Here is a 5412-nt window from a genome sequence, read left to right on the forward strand (position 1 = left end):
ATATACAGGAGTACCAAGGTAATACATGGCTATATTATCAGGGTGTACCAGGCATTAATAACATGGCTATATACCAGGGGTACAGGGTATAACATGGCTATATACAGTGGGTACCAGGTAATACATTGCTATATACAGGGTGTACCGGTAATAACATGCGTATATACAGGTAGTACCAGGTAATAACATGGCTATATTACGGGGTACCGGTATAACATTGCTAATACAGGAGGTACCAGTAATAACATGGCTACCATTCTAGGTTAGTACGATGGATATCTACAGGTACCGGGTAATACATGGATTGTATTAGCAGTTCTGGATTAGCAGTCTGGTTGAGCCAGTCTGATTTAGCAGTTCTTTTAATTAGGCAGTGCAGCCTGGTTTTAGCAGTCTGGATTAGCGAGTCTGGTTTAGCAGTCTGGATTAGCAGTCTGGTTTAGCACTGGTTTCTGGATTAGCAGTCTGGTTTAGCAGTCTGGATTAGCAGTCTGGTTTAGCAGTTGAATTAGCAGTCTTTGATTATAGCAGCTCTGTTTAGCACTGGTTAGCAGCGCTGGTTTAGCAGTCTGGTTAGCAGCCTGGTTTAGCAGCCTGGTTTAGCAGTTCTTGGCTTGGCTGTAGAAGCTGTTCCAGGTCCTGTTGGTTCCAGACTTGGTGCAGTGGTACGCTTGCCGTTGAGGTAGCAGAGAGATGTCTATGCCCTTGGGTGGCTGGAGTCTTTGACAATTCTTTGGGCCTTCCTCTGACACCGGCAGGTATAGAGGTCCTAGATGGCAGGGCCAACACTTTACATGTTTCATTTATATTTTTGTTCAGTATAGATGAAAAAACTATCTTGTTAAATAGTATGGTCTACAGCTTATCTTGAGGTATTCTAAATCGGGCAAGTGGAAACATTGAGACTTTAATATTTAATATTAGAGATGTTAACAGTTGTTAACAAAGTAACCCCCCCCCCCCCAACCTTGAGTTTTACAAGACTCTGCCGTCTTGTCCTGCCGATGCGTAGAAAAACCAGCTAGATTTATATTTACCTTGTCCTCGTTCAGCCAACTGGCTCTATATCTAGAAACCCTCTCTTGCAAGACAGTGTAGAATAACACATCGGGTATAACAGTATCGATAATACCTTGGTTATTTTTGACTCTTATAACCCCAGCTACTGAGCGTAGGAGGTATGTCTAATGATCACATTTTGTCATATCTTTAAGGTTTAATAATGCCTTAGAAAATCGCTTCGTCTTGCCTATGAGATAAGACGTTGGGTGTCGAGTTTACATATTTGAAAACTGTTGAAAATGAAGAATGATGGTTCTTTACTGCAAGCCAAACTGTAAGCCAAAACCAACAGAATGTCTGGCCACTGTTCTCCATGCATAATGACATGCATTCATGTCACCGCAGATGACATYTCAGCATTTGATTGGCAGAATGCACATAGAGGAAATTCCCTCTACCCAACTGCGTTTGTTCCCTATTCAAGAAAGAGAAGATKACTTCCACTGGCATGAAACAGACAGATTCTATGGATGTGGGTGAAATATAGTTGTTTCAGAGGCTGATGCTCCACATGATCCCCTATTGGACTGAGTGTCGAGGACCAAATGGTTGTCAGTCATATCTAACTCCTCTTTCATGTAATGTTTCGACGGGGCGTCTCCAGTCTCCATTCAGACATGCGTTGTGATTTCATGTACATATTTCAGATCCCGTCAACCATATMATWTWTWTTTTTTAAAGTTATTTTCACTCCGTCAGTGTTAAGCCATGGTGTTGTGATATAGGGCTACAAACATATCTCCGTGTTGTATATCTAGTCATTATATGACACTGACAACATAATTGGGTTTTGTTGGTAACAGCAACACCTGTCCACATTTCCCAATAAACATTTTTTTTTTTTTACCAACCGAAGGAAAGTGTCTGCAAGATGGAGGATGACCTAAAACAGAATCACACATTCATTTCCATCCCTGGTTGGTGGAAAAACTCTCTAGCTGCCACATACTGTGTGTGTGTGTGTGTGTGTGTGTGTGTGTGTGTGTGTGTGTGTGTTGGTGTGTGTGGTGCGTGTGTGTGTGTGTGTGTGTGTGTGTGTGTGTGTGTGTGTGTGTGTGTGTGTGTGATCTATATAGTAGTGTTAGCAGAAAATATATATTGCCTCCTTAAAATGTGCTATTTAGAGATGTCTTATTTGATTTACATTGGGATGTAAATGTACTGCAGTTTATTAGACACATAGGGTTGCCTATATACAGTAAATGGTGTGTACAGTAAATAGACACTCTCAAACTGTTAGACGCTACAGCCTCTCTAGATTGATCAGGGCAGTTGCATTATAATCGTCACGTATAACATGCGTAGTTTTATATTCAATCTGTTCAATTAAGAAATTGGTCCATTCCAGAACACTCCAGAAGTTGATCCATTTGTGTTTTGTTTTTTATAATCGCCTGACATTAAGATGCAAATACTCGTTTAGTTTACAAGTATTAGATTATAAGTATTTATGGTGTGTGTGTGTGTGTGTGTGTGTGTGTGTGGATTATGCTTTTGTATTAGACGCCAAAAACATGACAACTAACATTGTGCTCGATTCTAAACAAACTACAACACATGCACATACAAACACTGTGACGATGTGACGATTTTTAAAGGGATACTTGGGGATGTTGGCAATGAAGCCCTTTATCTGCTTCCCCAGAGAACAGATAAACTCATGGAAACCATTTTGTATGTATCTGCATCCAGTACGTGGGACGTTTGAGTTAGTTTTGCAGGTCAATGCTAACTAGCTTAGCACAAAGACTGGAGGACTTCGGGTACAGCTAAGCTAGTTAGCATTGGGTACAGCTAAGCTAGTTAGCATTGGGTACAGCTAAGCTAGTTAGCATTGGCTCGTGAAACTACCTCTGACTTCCTTCATACTGGACGTAAATACTTCAACATAGTATCCACAAGTTCATCTGTGTCACGATCTTCGTCCGTCGAAAGAGAGGAGGACCAAGATGCAGCGTGGTGAGTATTCATTTTAATAGAATACTTGAAAAAWAWAAAAAWWAAAAAATCAACAAACAAACGACGACGAAACAGTCCCGTAATGTGAACACAAGTACACATAAAACAGGAACAATAACCCACAACACAAAACAGGCTACCTAAATATGGCTCCCAATCAGAGACAACGARAAACACCTGCCTCTGATTGAGAACCATAWCAGRCCAAACACATAGAAATAGACAAACTAGACAAACAACATAGAATGCCCACWCAGATCACACCCTGACCAAACAAAACATAGAAACATACAAAACAAACTATGGTCAGGGCGTGACATTCTGGCTCTGGGGAAGTAGATAGTTAAAAGTTATAATGTCATGTGTACGGGTACAGAGAAGTGTCTTTCTTGTAAGCTCTTATCACAACATTTGCAGAAATGAATAACACTGTAGTACTATAAAATAAATTAAAGTAGAACAAAACCACACAAGAAATATAAATAAGAACACGAGAAAGTAAGTAAACTATTTACAGGGTCAGTAGCTATATACAGGGTCAGTTCCAGGGTCAGTAGCTATATACAGGGTCAGTAGCTATATACAGGGTCAGTAGCTATTTACAGGGTCAGTAGCTATATACAGGGTCACAGGTCTGTTCCAGGGTCAGTAGCTATATACAGGAAGCATTTGTTCCAGGGTCGAGTAGACTATATACAGGGACAGTTCGGGTCAGTAGCTTATATAACAGGTCAGTAGTATTTACAAGGGTCAGTAGCTATTACAGGGTCTGTTCCAGGGTCTGTAGCTATAATACAGGGCAGTTCAGGGTCAGTAGCTATATACAGGCAGTTCCATGGTCGTAGCTATTACAGGACGTTCACAGGGTCAGTAGCTATTACAAGGTCAGTATATAGAGGGTCAGTAACTATATACAGGGTCAGTAGCTATATACAGGGACAGTTCAGGGTCAGTAGCTATATACAGGGACAGTTCCAGGGTCCAGTAGCTATAAACAGGTCAAGTTCCAGGGTCAGTAGCTATATACAGGGTCAGTAGCTATATACAGGGTCAGTAGCTATATACAGGGTTAGCTATATACAGGGTCAGTCAGCTATATACAGGGACAGTTCCGGGTCAGTAGCTATATACAGGGTCAGTTCCAGGGTCAGTAGCTATATACAGGGTCAGTCCCAGGGTCAGTAGTTATATACAGGTCAGTAGCTATATACAGGGTCATAGCTATATACAGGGGACAGTTCCAGGTCAGTAGCTTATATACAGGGTCAGTTCCAGGGTCAGTAGCTATATACAGGGTCAGTAGCTATATACAGGGTCTGTTTCCAGGTCAGTAGCTATATAAAGGGTCAGTAGCTATTTACCAGGGTCAGTAGCTATTTACAGGGTCAGTAGCTATATACAGGGTCAGTAACTATATACAGGGTCAGTAGCTATATACAGGGACAGTTCCAGGGTCAGTAGTTATATACAGTCATATTATATACAGGGTCAGTAGCTATATACAGGACAGTTCCAGGGTCGTAGCTATTATACAGGGTCAGTAGCTATTTACAGGTCAGTAGCTATATCAGGTCTGTCCAGGGTCAGTAGTTATATACAGGGTCAGTACTACGGGCAGTAGTAATACAGGCAGTTCCAGGGTCAGTAGCTAATATACAGGGTCAGTTCCAGGGTCAGTAGCTATATACAGGGCAGTCCCAGGTCAGTAGTTATATACAGGGTCAGTAGCTATATACAGGGTCAGTTCCAGGTCAGTAAGCTATATCAGGGATACAGTAGCTAGTCTTACAGGGTCCAGTAGCTATATACAGGGTCAGTAGCTATATACAGGGTCAGTAGTTATTACAGGGTCAGTAGCTATAACCAGGTCAGTTCCAGGGTCAGTACTATATACAGGGTCAGTAGCTATAAAGGGTAGTGCTATTATAACGGGTCAGTAGCTAATACAGGACGCTTCCAGGGTCGTAAGCTATATACAGGGTCAGTAGCTATAGGGTCGTTATATACAGGTCAGTTCCAGGGTCGTAGCTAATATATCAGGGTCAGTAGCTATATACAGGGTCAGTTAGTATACAGGGTAGTTCCAGGTCAGTACTTAATACAGGGTTCAGTAGTATATATACAGGGTCAGTAGCTATATACAGGGTCAGTTCCAGGGTCAGTAGCTATATAAAGGGTCAGTAACTATGATAAGGGTAGTCAGTAAGCTATATACAGGGTCAGTTCCAGGATCAGTCCTTCAGCAGTAGCTATATACAGGTCAGTAGTATATACAGGGTCGTTCCCAGGGTCAGTAGCTATAACTAGGGGTCAGATAGCTATATACAGGGTCAGTAGCTATATATTACAGGGTCAGTTCCAGGGTCAGTAGCTATATACAGGGTCTACAGT

This window comes from Salvelinus sp. IW2-2015, unplaced genomic scaffold (assembly GCF_002910315.2).
Source record: "Salvelinus sp. IW2-2015 unplaced genomic scaffold, ASM291031v2 Un_scaffold1623, whole genome shotgun sequence".
Classification (NCBI taxonomy): domain Eukaryota; kingdom Metazoa; phylum Chordata; class Actinopteri; order Salmoniformes; family Salmonidae; genus Salvelinus; species Salvelinus sp. IW2-2015.